The 19,533-nt window shown below is 40.5% G+C and overlaps 1 protein-coding gene across 1 annotated transcript in view; it reads left to right on the plus strand.

Annotated features, from left to right (window-relative positions):
* Window positions 1-636: 636 nt before the first annotated feature.
* Window positions 637-19,533, plus strand: part of LOC106571996 (adherens junction-associated protein 1) — a 76,475-nt gene continuing 57,578 nt past the window's right edge. Inside the window, exon 1 of the mRNA XM_014145672.2 lies at window positions 637-1,468. The gene's annotated coding sequence lies outside the window, so the exon portion shown is untranslated. The remainder of the gene's footprint in view (window positions 1,469-19,533) is intronic.

A 19,533-nucleotide genomic window follows, 5' to 3' on the forward strand; every position in this document is an offset into this window, starting at 1 on the left:
TTCAATTACATCTGCAATACATTTGAGGCACTGTTGATTAGAGAGAGGTTTGGTTTTCTGCCAACTATGATAGTCCATAGAGAGAGAGAGAGCAACTTCTCATGCACTAAACCTGGCTTTCTAGACAGCCATTGGTATTTGCAGTGCTCTCTCACTCTTGCAAATCTGCATGCATTTATATTCATGCCTGCAAATGTTCAGACTCATGATACAAATATGACTCATAGCTCACCTTCAAACAATACAAATTGTTTGCTGTGTCCAAATCACATACATGTAGGCTATAGCAGGTGTGATTTCAACAGCTGACTGCACCTGTTTGACACATTCACCCCAAGGTGCAAAATAAGCGCACCACACTCATTCTCTCTGTGTCACGCAAGAGCTGAGCTTGTCATATGTAATGTTTTCACTTATATGGCTGTGGTCATACTCAGTATGTTGACTCTAGTGTGATGGGAGGTTGCCTACCTCCAACATCTTGCAATACAGGTGTGCAGATAGCCGAGGGCAAGACCAGAGCAACGGGTTGAGTTTGTAGTGTGGTCTCCAATATCACATATTTTACTTTAAAATGACGTCAGAGGGGTGTCAGCCGAAGCAGGACTGGCAGATTGTTAGTCTGTGAAAGGCACGGAGAGGCAGGGAGATATAGCACCGGGTGATAACACTGCACTCTCTCTTCAAATGACAAGTGCTAATTTCCCCCTATACCGCTCACCGCGCGCAGCATCTCGCGCTCATAGACTTACTCTTCCAAAAGAACTCGTCTTCTCACTTGGTCTCCTGTTTCTTTTTTCTTTTTTAACCTATTACTTACATTAATTTGTTCAAACATGTACGAAATGTGGAATTTTGGCCAAAGGTGACCTGTCTGCATGTCGAAATTCTTCGGTGCATCTTTTCGGGGTTGATTGTTATAGCCTACCCAGTTTGTTTTGCGATGCTCTGCCTCTCAGCAATTTAGAAAAGTGCGTGGTCATTTTCAGCGCCGAATCCACAGATGCCGCCGACGAATCACCTTGCCTTTCCGGTGTTCTTTTTCACTGCCTTTTGACTGTCCAGTGGAGTAAATTCGATGATTTATATAAAGACAAAGTTTGACCGACACAAGTGGTCAGCAGGCACCTTTTGGTAATCGGACAGTGGACGGGCTCGGTGCGTCCTTATCAAATTGAAGGAAAGATAATTGCCAAGTAAGAATAAACAAGCAAAGTCCAATATATTTGCATCGTCTCGCCTTTGGTGGTGTAATAGCAGGATTTACATCATATGTGGAGTAATTTTATGTGCGAAATATTGAAGGATATAGCCTTAGAATGTTTGCATTAATGACATTTGGAGTAAGGTTCATCACTTGAGTGTATTAGACACTATAGACTTTTGTGGAAACCATCTAAATGTGAGGAAACCTGGAAAACGGACTTGTTGTTGAGAAAATTTGGATAAAACGGTCTATTGCACGCAGGTAAGAATAATTTTGTCTCTACCTTATGTAATTAGCTTTATATAAGTTTCACGGGTGTTATTTAATCTACAAAATATTATTATTTCAAATTTGCATACGCCCATATCGAACGCTCTATCTTCATAATCTATGCCATGGCAAGAGTTATGAGCGTCTGCTGGAATTGAATATTAGCCAACTGTATCGATTGTAGGGTTCACAGGAAACATAAATATTGTGTCTATAGTTCTATGGTGTGTTTATTGGCACAATGGTTTTTACATTGTGCATTCAATATGTTTAATGTGTGAGTTAATTTTGTGAGCTTCAACAGAAGACTGTTTCCAGCTTCATGACGAGAAATTGAGCAAAACTTTCACTTACCGTACGCTGGGGGTCGCCAAAGGTACATGCTGCTGCGCTACATGACTGCAAGCCCTTGTTGGCAAATAGGTTGACACACACCAGGGGCGTAATCACAGGTGGGCCCAGGGCGGCGTAAGCACGGGTGGGCCCAAGCACACCCACTGGGGAGCCAGGACTATCCAATCAAATTGAGAAAAAAATAAGCTCTTTACATGTCGTTGTTCAAAAAGGGGAATTATTTGTCTTTTTACCTAAACATGCAAACAGATAGAATTCATAGCAAGCAGTGCACTGGGTTAGTCAGATTTGATTGAATATAACAGAACAGATGAACTGGAATGCCCAAAATAACTAACTGAAAGCCACACCCGTAATAAGCCACAAATATGACCGCATTGAGGCATATGTCACTGTGCTTCTATGGCTATATGCACCAAAATGAGAGCTTGGGACTATAAGGTTCTATCTGCAAAAAGATGATTCTGAGGTAATTGGCTTTACATTTCTGAACCTTTATTGGTTTGAATGGTGTCAGGAATTTTTTATCTTGCATTCTTTTGAATTTAACAACATGAATTGGGGTATTTAGAGGACTATATAGTACTATATCCCCCAATTTTCTTTTACACAAATGCAGATAGAACCTTATAGTCCCAAGCTCTTGCCATGCCACTGCCTATTTAATTTGTTAATTTAGCAAACTAAACACATCTGTATTATAGCTTTAAAAATGCTATATTTTTTCTCAGCCTCATGGCAAAATGTGTGGAATAGCATGAGATGAGCTATAAAACTGCATATTTTCCTCTCTGCCCCATGGCAAAATGTGTAGAATTGCAGGAAATTTGCCTTAAAACAGCAACATTTTCTCTCAGCTTCATGGCAAAATGTGTAGAATAGCATGAGATTAGCTATACAATTGCTAAATGTTATTTTTGCCCCAATGGCAAAATGTGAAAATTTCAGAAACTTATCAGCTTTTTTTGGCCCACCCAAATTTCTGCAGGCCTACCCATCAACGAATGTCTGGCTACGCCACTGAGACACCCACACACTTTCTCATTGCCTAACACAAGTAAAATATGTATGAATTACAAGCCATTAGTTGTACCAGAACTGTCAACCCTGTTTCAAAGAGACTATGCTATAATAACCCTTGCAATGGGTGATTTTACTTGTATATGACCATTATGTGGCCATAGGCCTACAGTACGTGCTTGGTCTTATTCATTGCATGAATGAATTGGCTAATATGTCTATGAGATAGCACCATTAATCACCACTAGATTCTTTGAAGTTTGTTCCTGTGGCTGCCCACATTAGAGCAGAGCTAATGTAAGCACATCCCTCTTGCCAAGTATGTTAATGTTTACTGTTAATGTTAACGACAGCGGTTACAAGAGCAGCGGAAAGTATCAAAAGCCAAGTGACATCCACCGTGGCACAGTGCCCCACCTTGTTACTCAGAGCACACAGCTGGTTAAATGCCTCTAACGAACTAGCTACTCCCTCTCACAAACTCAACTGAACATCAACTAACATCACTTCATTAAAGCCTCACAGCCAGTGATTCATACTGAATTCTGCAGTGTTCAGATAGAATGAGGCTGGTTGTTTAGTTGAGACAGGTCCCCCTCTGTGAGAGGCAGAAGAGGTGTGTTTTATTCAGAATAATCTTTAATTAGAAAAATAATAGTATGGGAGTGAACAAGCCTTTCAGGTGATTCAATGAACACAGAGTGGGAGGGATCCTACTAATTAGAATACAATTTCATGCTGAATTGTGTTTCTAATCACTAAACATTTATTTATTTCCCACTGAAACAATGTTAATTAGGCATTAAGGATAATGTTGAGGGTTGACTTCACAGTTGAACGATAATACGTTTGAACAGAGCATTGCTTTTGAAGATGCAGAAATTAGAAGCCTTTAGAATGATTGGTCAGGTCAATGATATCACAGCTACTGTAGAGAGCTAGAGATCTCTGCCCCGCTTTAAAATGCCATTCATTATCTTTATATAAAAACTGGTTTAATCAGGCTGAAATATCATGGAAACAATTCTGAGAATTTTGAGATGCAGCGTTACATATTGAGATTCAATTATCGTGTTATTACTATTCAGTGTTTTCAATCTGGTTATGTTTTGAAACATGATACTAGAGGATAGCCACAACAATTTAGCCTTTCTAATTCAAACATTGGATTGTATCACTATGCGTGTTACAGTGTGTGTATGTGTGTCTGTGTTTAGGAGAGTATATTGTGCATGAGGTGCAGTTGATTTGAACATCTGAAGGTGTAATAATACCACCATGTGTTGCTGTATGTTAAATGCAACAGGAAACATACATAGTGTAGTAGCTACAGTAATCTGCTCATGATAGTTTTACACAGTGACACTTTGATTTTTATTGATTAAATTAATATTTTATTTTCTTAAATTAATAAAGAGGCACAGGATTTTATTGAAGAGGACTTTCTGTGTTTACAAATGTAACAGCGAATTCCTACACCTTCTGCTACAGAAATTCCTCCATTGGGCTGGAAATATGGCTGGCTAGAAACGCCTGAGCACTAAACACAGTATTGACTAACCAAGCACGAAAGCATTGCTCATTATGCTAATCTAATATGTTGCCTACAGGGAGATGTGCCTACATGTTGTCTATACTGCAAGAATGTGGTAGGAAAGCATGTCACCTATTTGTGCCTTTTTATATGACCAAAGTTACTACTACTAAAGATGAATGAAAATTATTTATCTACGGAATAGGCTATTGACTCTTCGTGAACAGTTTCAAATTCTATAAACTCAAAGTAGACATTGTTTCCTTGAATCCCATCACCCCCAGGGTTCTCTCCTGGGATCTAAAAGCATAGAATGTGGGAGGGCCCCAAGATATTGATAGTTTTAAAAGTGAAAAATAAAAAGGAAAATGCTGCACACTGCTCGTCATGCTTCCAGGTGATTTTATAGTCTTAAAAGTGGCCTCAAATGGTTTGTTCTATTTAAAGATACTCCTCCTTATATTTCTCCTCACTGTCATGGTATAGGATAATAGAGTAAGTATGTGTGCTTGGCTCGTCTTAACCAATAGGGATTCCTCCCACTCTCTTCCTTCTTGGCATCAATGGGCCCTAGCTTGAGCTTTTTCTATGGACGTCACACATAGGGCTGCAAAAGGAGGGTATATGAGTGGAAACTTTTGAAGTTTACCAGTAAACTACCTGAATTTTGGTATTTTGGATTTTATGTAATCTATCACAATACATATATTGGCCCTTTTGGGTACTTCAGATTATCAAATGTGTGTGTAATAATTATTATCACATGTAAGAAATATGAAATTATTGAATAAGGTGATTTTAAAATAAAAAGTACAATGACAAAGCTGTAAAAATGTATCCTAAATATGAACCTTCAGCTTAGTGAATACCATTGGTGTTTAATATAAGGGCTTCAACATGAAATAATCTTAATATATACACTACATGACAAAGGTATGTGGACACCTGCTCATCGAACATCTCAATCCAAAATCATGGGCATTAATATGGAGTTGGTCACCCCTTTGCTGCTATAATAGCCTCCACTCTTCTGGGAAGGCTTTCCACTAGATGTTTGAACATTACTGTGGGGACTTTCTCCCATTCAGCCACAAGAGCATTAGTGAGGTCGGGCACTGATGTTGGGCGATTAGGCCTGGCTCGCAGTCGGCATTCCAATTCATCCCAAAGGTGGTTGATGAGGTTGAAGTCAGGGCTCTGTGCAGGCCAGTCAAGTTCTTCCACTCCGATCTCGAAAAACCATTTCTGTATGTACCTCGCTTTGTGCATAGGGGCATTGTCATGCTGAAACAGAAAATGTAATTCCCCAAACTGTTTCCACAAAGTTGAAAGCACAGAATTATCTAGAATGTCATTGTATGCTGTAGCGTTAAGCTTTTTCTTCACTGGAACTAAGGGGCTTAGCCCGAACCATGAAAAATAGCCCCAGACCATTATTCCTCCCACACCAAACTTTACAGTTGGCACTATGTAGCGTTCTCCAGGCATCCTCCAAACCCAGATTCGTCCGTCGGACTCCCAGATGGTGAAGCGTGATTCATCACTCCAAAGAACGCGTTTCCCCTGCTCCAGAGTCCAATGGCGGCGAGCTTTACATCACTCCAGCCAACACTTGACATTGCACATTGTGATCTTAGGCTTAGATCTTAGTTTGGAACTCAGTAGTGAGTGTTGCAACCGAGGACAGACAATTTTTACACGCTATGTGCTTCAGCACTCGGCAGTCCTGTTCTGTGAGCTTGTGTAGCCTACCACTTCATGGCTGAGCCGTTGTTGCTCCTAGACGTTTCCACTTCACAATAACTGCACTTACAGTTGACCGGGGCACCTCTAGCAGGGCAGACATTTGACGAACTGACTTGTTGGAAAGGTGGCATCCTATGACGGTGCCAAGTTGAAAGTCAATGAGCTCTTCAGTAAGGCCATTCTACTGACAATGTTTGTCTATGGAGATTGCATGGCGGTGTGCTCGATTTTATACACCTGTCAGCAGCCAAATCCACTAATTTGAAGGAGTGTCCACATACTTTTGTCTTTATAGTGTATATTTTTTTACAAACTTGTATTTGTTACCATGTCAATATGTATTTGTTGTCAATGTTTTGCCATCCAACTTGTGATAAGTGTTGTGAAAAGAATCAATAGTTGGAAGAGTTGCAGAGTTAATTAAAAATAATGCCATTGTTGATAAGATTTGGCTATTTTCTCTTGAACCATATGGTCTTTCTACTAGAAATACATGGACAATATGAACACAGATATAATAAATTAATACTAGATATGAAGGTATTCAACTATAAATAACCTAAGTTACGATAGATTGCCGTAGATTTTTTGTTAATTATCAAAATTACTGAAGATTCCGGTAACTTTAGTAAATTAACGGAATCTTTGCAAACCTAGTCACACATGTGACACTCCCTACAGTGAGCCCTGGCAATGGTCAGGTAGATCAGACAGCTACTGATGCTGGAGGGGAGGACTTGGCAGGGCTGCCCGGATCCTTTGGGAGGGGGTGAACGGTTGGTTGGTTTTTTAGTGCGTCTTCAAACTTGATTATCAATGGATCCTACACATTGTAAATATATGGCTATGATTTTGACAACTTTCTATGAGCCAAGGGATGTAACTGGTTGTTTTAATGATAGATGCCTTGCGTAGAAGGATGGTTTCTATGGACCTGAATTTAAATATTTTTTCCTAACCATTTCCTGACAACTCTTATTTTTGAGTGTGCAAAATAGCCCAGTACACATAGTTTCACATATATAATGGCTTATGCAATATATCAATATATGGTTCATAAGCAATCTTACTTTTCAATATGCCCTCAATGAAAATGATGAAACAACATATTATTAGGGTTAGGCCTCGTGATACACTGCAAAGAATGTAAATGTTATTGTATTGAGATAATTAAGTTAAACTGACTTGTGAGTTGGTCCCGCTCACCAAGAAAATGCATTTACTTGTTTTGATTTATTTAGCTTACCCAGAAATGCATCAAGATAATTTGTATTGTTTTAAGATATTCTGACTTGTTTCAAGCCTTTTTTTAGGTTAAAGTAAGAACAATTATCTGCCAGTGCACTAAGATAATTTGTCTTGGTAAGATGTCTTATTAAGATCAAATAACTTGAAATAAGATCATTATCTTACCCCACTTGTTAAAATAAGCAAAATTATCTGGCAGTGCACTAAGAAAATGTACCTTGGTAAGACATCAAGTCAATGCATTCTAATGGTAGGAGATATATAGGTAAGATTTAAAAGAAACTGCAGTCTAGACTAGCGTCATGTCCAGAGGGTGCACATCAAGCTGCCTTACGCTACAGAAACAGATGGGCTTCAGGCCTATGGGGCGTTCTAGCTCAGACAAGGCTATTTACTTACTATGTGTGATTTTACCAAGTAGCCTACCTCCCTTTACTTATGTATCAGCTGCTGTAGTGCATTATGAAGTAAACCTCAATCTGATATTCAGATTCTTAATAGCCTTTATGGGGGTTATTAACTGGAGCCTCTGGAGCGTGATTATCCTCATTTGCTGTAGAAAAGGCTGTGTTGCATCTCTGAGCTTCCCTTCTGTGGAGGATTATGTGTGTGTGTGTGTGTGTGTGTGTGTGTGTGTGTGTGTGTGTGTGTGTGTGTGTGTGTGTGTGTGTGTGTGTGTGTGTGTGTGTGTGTGTGTGTGTGTGTGTGTGTGTGTGTGTGTGTGTGATTACTAACACCCTGCACTCAGCAGTCTGATAAACCCACAAGGAGGGGGGAGCAGAACTGGTCCATGTGACACACAGCAGTGACAGTAAATCAAATCAAAATCAAATCAAATGTTATTTGTCACGTGCTTTGTAAACAACAGGTGTAGACTAACAGTGAAATGCTTACTTTTCATCACACACTGACTGGCACCACCAGCTCGGACCACGCTATTAACACCTGATGTAACAGTATACATCTCAGTTTGACAAAAGGTGTGATGGGTCTGCACTCAAAAATATGTTTCAAAAAGCTTACTTCATTTTTTATTAAAAAAAAATACAAAAATTCACTGCATCAGGGATAGCGTGCACAGACATTTAGGTTTTGCAGTGTGTAGGTACAAATCTTTTTAATTAAAAACAGCATTTGTGGGGAACACACAATTGAGGGCATCAGGCGTGAACCATTCATGAATCAGTTGCCTTACAGTAGGTGTCTGCTCACCTGGATACATTATATCAATTCATGAGATAGTTTACCACAAAGGACATTAGGCTCAGACGTTCATAAATATGTGGGGCTAACTCATAAATGATATGCAACATGTTATATGGACAGTGTTCTCGTCTAACAGTCTAAACTTGTCCAAAAGGAATTAGGTGAAATCTAGTTCTTTGTTTAATCCGTGTGGGGATACAGAATTACATTTATATACAGTTCCTTCAGAAATTAGTCAGACCACTTGACTTTTTCCACATTTTGTTACGTTACAGCATTAAACTGATTAAATATACTTTTTTTTCTCAGCAATCTGCACACAATACCCCATAATGTCAAAATGAAAACAGGTTTTTAGAAGTGTTTGCAAATGTATTACAAATAAAAAAACGAAATACCTTATTTACATAACTATTCAGACCCTTTGCTATGAGACTTGAAATTGAGCTCAGGTGCATCCTATTTCCATTGATCATCCTTAAGATGTTTCTACAACTTGATTGGAGTCTACCTGTGGTAAATTCAATTGATTGGACATGATTTGGAAAGGCACACACCTGTCTAAATAAGGTCCCACAGTTGACAGCGCATGTCAGAGCAAAAACCAAGCCATGAGGTAGAAGGAATTGTCCGTAGAGCTCCAAGACAGGATTGTGTCGAGGCACAGAGGTTTTCTAATGATCAATTAGCCTTTTAAAATGATAAACTTGGATTAGCTAAAACAACGTGCCATTGGACACAGGAGTGATGGATGCTGATAATGGGCCTCTGTACGCCTACCATATGTAGATATTCCATAAAAAATCTGCCGTTTCCAGCTACAATAGTCATTTACAACATTAACAATGTCTACACTGTATTTCTGATCATTTTTATGTTATTTTAATGGACAAAAATGTGCTTTTCTTTAAAAAATAAGGACATTTCTAAGTGACCCCAAACTTTTGAATGGTAGTGTAAATTAGCTAAAAAATCTAAAAACCTGTTTTTGCTTTATGTGGTATTGTGTGTAGATTGACGAGGAAACATTTTAGAATAAGGCTGTAACATAACAACATGTGGAAAAAGTCAAGCGGTCTGAATACTTTCTGAAGGCACTGTATCCTTGGGCGGCAGGTAGCCTAGTGGTTAGAGCGATGGGCCAGTAGCCAAAAGGTTGCTGGATAAAATCACCATCTGCCCCTGAACAAGGCAGTTAACCCACTGTTCCTAGGCCGTCATTGTAACTAAGAATTTGTTCTTAATTGCGTGGTGGATGAACTTTTTCAATCCTGACGCAACGCAATTCATTAATATAATTATTTTGTTCTCTAAAGTGTCTCACAGCTGGCGAGGTGATATCTTCATGTCGGAAAGTGGATTTATGTTCTCAAAGGCACATTCAAGCCGCAGGATGTTTTTCCAAATAAATGTTATTGCAAGAACACTAACATAGAAACATTATACATTACTTTATCCACATAGGTTCTAGAAGTCTGAGGGCATACAAAGTTATAACATTTCCTTATTTTGCTACATGAGGTATATGATCTACATCCTTTTATGAATGCATCCTTTCTCTCTCTGACCACATCAGATTTAACCAATATGTTTGATAGATTTCTTGATAATTTATAGGTGAATAAAGGTGGATTCTGGAAGGCAGAATTTATAGAGGAGTCAGATGATAGTACACTGCTCCAAAAAATAAAGGGACACTAAAATAACACATCCTAGATCTGAATGAATGAAATAATCTTATTAAATACTTTTTTGTTTACATAGTTTAATGTGCTGACAACAAAATCACACAAAAATAATCAATGGAAATCCAATTTATCAACCCATGGAGGTCTGGATTTGGAGTCACACTCAAAATTAAGTGGAAAACCACACGACAGGCTGATCCAACTGATGTAATGTCCTTAAAACAAGTAAAAATGAGGCTAAGTAGTGTGTGTGGCCTCCACGTACCTGTATGACCTCCCTAAAATGCCTGGGCATGCTCCTGATGAGGTGGCGGATGGTCTCCTGAGGGATCTCCTCCCAGACCTGGACTAAAGCATCCGCCAACTCCTGGACAGTCTGTGGTGCAACGTGGCGTTGGTGGATGGAGCGAGACATGATGTCCCAGATGTGCTCAATTGGATTCAGGTCTGGGGAATGGGCGGGCCAGTCCATAGCATCAATGCCTTCCTCTTGTAGGAACTGCTGACACACTCCAGCCACATGAGGTCTAGCATTGTCTTGCATTAGGAGGAACCCAGGGCCAACCGCACCAGCATATGTTCTCGCAAGGGGTCTGAGGATCTTTATCTTGGTACCTAATGGCAGTCAGGCTACCTCTGGCGAGCACATGGAGGGCTGTGCGGCCCCCCAAAGAAATGCCACCCCAAACCATGACTGACCCACCGCCAAACCGGTCATGCTGGAGGATGTTGCAGGCAGCAAAACGTTCTCCACGGCGTCTCCAGACTCTGTCACGTCTGTCACATGTGCTCAGTGTGAACCTGCTTTCATCTGTGAAGAGCACAGGGCGCCAGTGGCGAATTTGCCAATCTTGGTGTTCTCTGGCAAATGCCAAACGTCCTGCACGGTGTTGGGCTGTAAGCACAACCCCCACCTGTGGACGTCGGGCCCTCATACCACCCTCATGGAGTCTGTTTCTGACCGTTTGAGCAGACACATGCACATTTGTGGCCTGCTGGAGGTCATTTTGCAGGGCTCTGGCAGTGCTCCTCCTGCTCCTCCTTGCACAAAGGCGGAGGTAGCGGTCCTGCTGCTGGGTTGTTGCCCTCCTACGGCCTCCTCCACGTCTCCTGATGTACTGGCCTGTCTCCTGTTAGCGCCTCCATGCTCTGGACACTACGCTGACAGACACAGAAAACCTTCTTGCCACAGCTCGCATTGATGTGCCATCTTGGATGTGCTGCACTACCTGAGCCACTTGTGTGGGTTGTAGACTCCGTCTCATGCTACCACTAGAGTGAAAGCACCGCCAGCATTCAAAAGTGACCAAAACATCAGCCAGGAAGCATAGGAACTGAGAAGTTGTCTGTGGTCACCACCTGCAGAACCACTCCTTTATTGGGGGTGTCTTGCTAATTTTTGTACGGACCCATCACACCTTTGGTTTGTCTGAATCACAGGTTTTACACACCAGCCAAGCTTCTGGGAGAGCGCAATGGTCCCCTTTTGAATACATCTGTTTGTCCAAGCTGCACAGCCTGATCTTCTACATTTGATTAGCGAGTTATAGACTGGCCACAGTATGTGTTGGAGGTGATCAGACCTTGTACTGTAGCACAGCACTGTCAATGTCAGTCAGAATCAGTGGCGGTCAGTGCTGTTAATTTCTATTGATTTTATTTATATTACAGCATATTGGATGACTGCTATTCATATTCCAATCACCCAGTTCAATGTAACAGCGATATGTTTAGGTTACTACATGATACTCAAATTTTCCCTATACCCATAATGAGGTTGCTACAACCTAGCCTATGAATGAAAGTTTACAACGTTGGTGCACACTGGTCGAGAGAAACATTTGAGGTGACAGTGACACATAGACAGACAGTGATTAATTCAATACTGCCTTGCACACTCCTGCCTGTGTAATCATTAGTCCAACAGTTGAAAAAAAGGGAGTTTCAATTGGACAAATTCTGGTATTTATTACCGTTTTGTTCCGTTTGCTTCCGTTTTAGAAATGTTTTTTCAAAGAATCGGGAGAATGAATACAACCCTGATCACGCGTAAACACAATAAACTTTCATAGCAGCCACGGTGTATTCCTTCTCGCATCTATGCATCTCCTCCTCTCACCTTTTCCCTTCACTTATGGACTTCAATGCACAACACAACAGGTGTATGTGACCAGGGAAAAAAAATGTACACGCCAAACCATATCATAACCGCTACACACAGCCTACATCGTTGTCACCATATTAGCTAAAGTAACGTCATAGTCCGCATAGATAATAGAACTAACGAGTTAGTAAACCTGCTACAATCATGCCGTAATGTTACAGTGTGCAGTCAGTAAGCAGTTTAACACTTAGTGTCCGGCCCCGGTGGCAATACATTTGTAAAGAGAAAGCTTACCTTGGAAGAGTTCCAGTGTTGTATTGAATAGTAATAGCCAGCTAGCTAACATAGCATCCCTCTGTTTAAGCAGGGTGTTTGAGTAGGCTAAACTAGTTAGCTGCATTTGCTAGCCAAGTAAGTGAAACTGAAAGTGGAAAAAATGTAAACATCTCTCTCTTGCATCTGCTTCATTTAGGAAGAAATTAATTTGTTCAAAACTGTTCAACTATTGTCTTTCTCTCTCTTTGAGTCAGCTACTCACCACATTGTATGCACTGTAGTGCTAGCTAGCTGTAGCTTATGCTTTCAGTACTAGATTCATTCTTTGATCCTTTCATTGGGTGAACAACAATCAGTTCATGCTGCAAGAGCTTTGATTGGTTGGAGGAAGTCCTCCAGAAGTTGTCATAATTATTGTGTAAGTAAGTAAGTCTATGGAAGGAGGTGAGAACCATGAGCCTCCTAGGTTTTGTATTGAAGTCAATGTTCCCAGAGGAGGACGGAAGCTGTCCACCGGCTACACCATGGTGCTACCATACAGAGTGCTGTTGAGGCTACTGTAGACTTTCATTGCAAAATAGTGTGTTTTAATCAATTATTTGGTGACGTGATTATATTTAGTTTAATCTAAAACGGATAACTTTAATGTTTTACAATTTTAATTTTAATTAAATTCACTGAGAGGATGGTCCTCTCTCTCCTCTGAAGAGCCTCCACTGGTCAGAATTGTGATTCACTGAACGGTGTTAAAGGTAGACTCAGCATTATTACATCAGCATACACAGCGAGGTGACTTCCTGCTTACAGAAACAGCAACAGCAGGATTCAAGACTGAGGCATGCCCACGTTGGGAAGAGCCAATAGTGGCAGTATTGGCAGATGTTAATTTTGTTGTTGATGATATTTCTAAGCAGGAATTTGCCTCGCTGTGTATGAATTGAGGTACCAAATACAGTGCCTTCAGAAGGTATTCACACCTCTCAACTTTTTCAACATTTTGTTGTCTAACAGCCTGAATGTAAAATTGATTAAATTTAGTTTTTGTGTCTCTGGCTTACACACAATACCCCATAATGTCAAAGTGGAATTTATATAATTAAAAATGAAAAGCTGAAATCTTGAGTCTAAGTATTCAACCTCTTTGTTATGGCAAGCCTAAATAAGTTCAAGAGTAAAAATGTGACCCTATTCAGGAAACTAGGCGCATGTGGCAAGTCACGACTTCACAGGAGAGTCGTTTGAACGCAAAAAATGTCTTTTATCAAAATGCGTTTTGAAGAAATGCCTTCTCAAATATTTGACCTTTCATGTGCCTTAATAACAAACTTGTATGCCATCTGTAAATACGAATAAAATTGTTTAATTACGAGCCTTGTTGGTTAAGCCACAGAAAAAGAATCAACCTTCCCACTAGTCATGATTGGCTGAGTTAATGAGTGGGCTGGAAATGCTGAGAGATGAGTTCGGAGGCTTCTATTTATTTGAGCTTGTCAGTCTGTGTTGGTAATCCTGTCGAACGCGGCTTTAATTTTTTTTTATTGTGTAGTGGAGATGCATAAGTGTTGCTCTCCACTTTCTGGAAGTTTTCAGTGGAATTAGAGCAGCTATTCCCAAACTGGGGTACGTGCAATGCCGTCGGGGGTACGCCAAATAAAAATGTAATTCACATTTTCAAACAGTCCATTTCGATTTTTTTAACAGGGCTATACATTTGGGTGATTTTTTTTTCTCGCCTCAGTAGCCTCGTTTCACTGCCAAAAATAAAATGAAGCCATCTAGTGTTCAGTGAAATAACAACACAATGTCAAATACAGGTAGCCTAGTCAAATAATTAACATCCAATCGCGGGAAACGTTCACTCTTGCGCAGACATTTAGAAACTAAACATGCCAATTTGAAAAATAAGCCACAGGAGTTTTTTTGGGCGAGAATTAAGACGACTTTTGAGTAGTAAGACATGTATAAAAGCAATAGATACCATTAATAAGAAGGGTCTAGAAGCGTCTTATATGGTGAGCTACCGAGTGGCTAGGACAGTCAAGTCCCATACTATTGTGGAGGACTTAATTATTCCTGCTGCCATGGATAATGCTGTGACAATGCTGGGGGAAAAGGCCAGAAAAACTACACAGAAAATGCCTTCATCAAACAGCACTGTTTCCGACGCATCATTGACATGGCAGGAGATGTTTTGAAACAATTACTGCTTTGCATACAAGCCAGTGAATTCTATGCGTTACAGCTGGATGAGTCAACATACGTGGCGGGCCTGGCACAGCTCCTGGTATGTTTGTTACGTTTATACTGAGTCAATTAAGGAAGACATCCTCTTCTGCGAACCACTGGAAGCTAGGACAACAGGAGAGGATATTTTAAAGTACTGGACATCTTTGTGACATCAAATGGACTTTGGTTGTCAAGATGTGTTGGTATCTGTACTGATGACACAAAGTGGTAATGCCCGTGCAAGCAGTTGCTCCCGACGCCACTTAGGTACACTGCAGCATCCACGAGAGGCTCTTGCTGCCAAGGGAATGCCTGACAGGTTGAAGACGTTTTGGACACTACAGTGAAAATGGTTAACTTTGTTAAAGTAAGGCCCCTGAACTCTCGTGTATTTTCTGCATTATGCAATGATATAGGCAGCGACCATGTAACGCTTTTACAACATTCAGAAGTTGGCTGGTTGTCAAGGGGCAAAGTATTGACTTTTTTTTTTTTATTGAGACGAGCTTAAAGTTTTCTTTACTGACCATCATTTTCACTTGTCTGACCACTTGCGTGATGATGAGTTTCTCACACGACTGGCCTATCTGGGTGATGTTTTTTCTCGCCTGAATTATCTGAATCTAGGATTACAAGGACTCTCCTCAACTATATTCAATGTGTTGGACAAAATTGAGGCTATGATTAAGAAGTTGGAGCTCTTCTCTGTCTGCATTAACATGGACAGCACACAGATCTTTCCATCATTGTATGATTTTTTGTGTGCAAATGAACTCAAGCTTACAGACAATGTCAAATGTGATATAGTGAGCACCTGAGTGAGCTGGGTGTGCAATTACGCAGGTATTTTCCTGAAACGGATGACACAAACAACTGGATTCATTATCCCTCCAGTCCAGTTGTCACGACTTCTGCCGAAGTCGATGCCTCTCCTTGTCCGGGCAGTGTTCGGCGGTCGATGTCGCCGGTCTTCTAGCCATCACTGATCCGTTTTTCATTTTCCATTTGTTTTGTCTTGTTTTCCAACACACCTGGTTCTCATTTCCCTCATTATGTGTTGTGTATTTAACCCTCTGATCCCCCATGTCTTTGTGTGGTATTGTAAGTGCATGTGCACATATGTTTGACTGGTGCGCATCGGGTTATTGTACCCATATTTTGTATTTTCTTATGCCTTTGGTTTTACTATTAAACTGCTCCGGTTATTTACCAAGTTCTGCTCTCCTGTGTCTGACTTCCCTGCCACCAGTTATGCACCCTTTACACCAGTTACCAATATCTGAACAAGAGAGCCTCATCGAAATTGCAACAAGCGGTTCTGTGAAAATGTAATTTAATTAGAAGCCACTGCCAAATCGGATAGGGTTGCGCTCAGAGTATCCTGCCTTGGCAAGTCGTGCTGTTAAGACATTGATGCCCTTTGCAACCACATACCTATTTGAGAGTGGATTCTCAGCCCTCACCAGCATGAAAACTAAATACAGGCGCAGACTGTGTGTGGAAATTATTTAAGACTGAGATTCTCTCCAATACAACCCAACACAAGCACACCCTTCTCATTAACCTGTGGTGAGTTATTCACAATTTTTGATGAACAAATAAGGTTTTATATGTAATATATTAATATATATTTATATTATTATTTGTGCCCTGGTCCTATAAGAGATTTTTGTCACTTCCCACGAGCCAGGTTGTGACAAACTCACTCATTCTTATGTTCAATAAATGTTTTGTATAGTGTGTGTGTGGCAGGCTTACAATGATGGCAAAAAACAACATTTGAGGGTGCGCTGACCCTGGTGCTAGAGGGGGTACGCAGCTGGAATGTTTGAAGAGGTACGGGACTGTAAAAAAGTTTGGGAACCACTGAATTAGAGAATGATAGCTGAAAAGATGGAAAAAACACCTGTCTCCGTATTACATCTTCAAACTAAGGACAATCGTGGTATGGCATTCCTGACAGGGAGACACGTCCATCATGCATGATGATGTATACAGGTAAGATAGCCTAGCGTTAGCTAGCTAAATTTTCAGATATTACAAGTTTCTAATTTGACAGTGGTTTCATTTCAAGCTAAAGTATACTGTTAGCTAGGTAGCTAACGTTAGCTGGCTGGCTCCCTAGGTGACGTTATTATTTGAATCCCAGAGCTGTATTCATGCAGGGTAGCAACAACATGATTTGGTGTTGTGTTCATTGTTGTTTAACTAGCTAACATTACCTGGCTGGCTCGTTAGCTAACGTTACATGACGTGTGTGATCTTAACATTGTTTTACCTAGCTAGGTTCATTGTTTACCTAGCTAGCTAGCTACCTGTCTTAAGCTAAAGTGTACTAATAGCTAGCTAACGTTAGCTGGTTGGCTCCCTAGCTGACGTTATTATTCGTAACCCAGAGCCGTTTGCTTTTCTAGTTAGAGCCTAATATTAGCTAGCTAACATTGAACCTGGTTGGTTAGCTCTCAGCACTGTGGCATTGTTGGCACTGTGTTCATTGTTGTTTAACTAGCTAACATTAGCTGGCTGGCTCGTTAGCTAACGTGACGTGTGTACAACACCCGTTGAATATGGCCGGTGTCAGTAAACGTCTGCAAAAAAGCGTAATGAAATTGTTGCCAGCAGAGCTGGATAGGCTGTTTCCATGTTATCCATAGGTAAACAAATCCTCGACCAGAGCATCAAGTGTGCGCTCCGAGAGCGAAATGAGATGGGTGGGGCTAATGAGGGTGTGAACAATGGTGAATGGGTGTAGACAAAGAGGAGCTCTTCACTAGATACCAAAACATTCAAAGGCCATTTTCTCAAAGTTGATTAACTTTCAAAGTAGAATTACTTTCCCATTGTTCCTCAAATGCAGTGTATGATATACCATTTTGTAGCTCTGTCTCTACTTATATCGAAAATAAAAAACACAATTTCAAATTTTGCTACATAAAACCGAATCCAGGTGGTAAGTCACAAATGTGCTTACCAAGTTACATAAGAAGTTGCATGGACTCACTCTAGGTGCAATAACAGTGTTTAACATGATTGTTGAATGACTGAGTGAAAAGAAGGAAGCCTGTACAGAGTAAAAATATTCCAAAACATGCAGCCTGTTTGCAATAAGGCACTAAAGTAAAATTGCAAGAAATGTGGCAAAGAAATTAACTTTATGTCCTGAATACAAAGTGTTATGTTTAGGGAAAATCCACCACAACACATCACTGAGTACCACTCTTCATATTTCCTAGCATGGTGGTGGTTGCATCATGTTATGGGTATGCTTGTCATCGGCAAGGACTATGACATTTTTTGGGGATAAAAATAAACGGAATAGGCAAAATCCTAGAGGAAAACCTGGTTCAGTCTGCTTTCCAACAGACACTGGGAGACAAATTCACCTTTCAGCAGGACAGTAACCTAAAACACAAGGCCAAATATACAATGGAGTTTCTTACCAAGACGACCATTAAATGTTCCCGAGTGGCCTAGTCTTGACTTGAAAAAGACTTGAAAATGGCTGTCTAACCAATTTGACAGAGCTTGAAATCTTTTTTAATAAAAATGTGCAAATAATGTAAAATACAGGTGTGCAAAGCTCTTAGACTTACACAGAAAGACTCACAGTTGTAATCGCTGCCAAAGGTGCTTCTAACATGTATTAACTCAGGGGTTTGAATACTTATGCAAATTACATTTTTCTCTATTTCATTTTCACTTATGGGGTATTGTGTGTAGATGGGTAAACTTTTTTTATTTCATCCATTTTGAATTCAGGCTGTGGAATAAGTCAAGGGGTATGAATACTTTCTGAAGACACTGTACAGTATGTGCGGACCCATCACAACAGAACAAGCCTTGAGAATATTCAGATTATGTTGTACATGACTAACATTCTTGTGTTATGGTCAAATATGCCTAATATCTGCAGAAATTATACTTGTTATGTACATGACAAAGTTCTACTAAAAAGGGTTTGAATCAAAATGAATCTTTCAGACTCAACACCATACATGCATTTGGGATGTCAACTTCAAATATTCTCAATCTTATCCAAAATATAGCACCATTCCACACCATCCATGCAATTGAAACATTCTATTCCAACTGCAGATAACAGCTTGATTGAGTGGTGTGCTGGAGTGCTGGAGCCGAGCCTTGCCACAGTTGCCAGTGTGTGAGCACGTGATGGAGGATGTGCTATTATTTCACTGAAGCACATCCATCGCACTGAGTCGAGCCTGGGAGAGGGAGCGGCTGACCTCATACTTGATTCATGTAGTGAGCTTTTGTTGGATCAATACGGCCTCTACAAAGGATCAGATTTATCCGTCACGGCCCCTCCACTAACTAGCCTACTCCAGGCATGGAGGTCACCTCTCAGTGGCCCGCTATTCCGAAAACACTTCATAAATGAACAACAGGGATTTTCTGGGAATGGTTTCCCTTTTTCCCATTCCATCCACTTAGACTGTTATAGAGATGGCTGGATGGGAGTCGAAAACCTTGACTATGAGGGCTGAGTTGAATCGAACATTGTCCCGTTAGTCCTATCAGGAAGCTTGCAGCCTCTTTTTCAGCATGTGGGCCATGTACACAGTAGTGGAAGGCGTTGTGCTGAGGGATTAATTAGTTGAACGCTAAAGCGCTCATGGCTGTTGCATCTTGGATC

The sequence above is a fragment of the Salmo salar genome, chromosome ssa15 (genome assembly GCF_905237065.1).
Source record: "Salmo salar chromosome ssa15, Ssal_v3.1, whole genome shotgun sequence".
Classification (NCBI taxonomy): domain Eukaryota; kingdom Metazoa; phylum Chordata; class Actinopteri; order Salmoniformes; family Salmonidae; genus Salmo; species Salmo salar.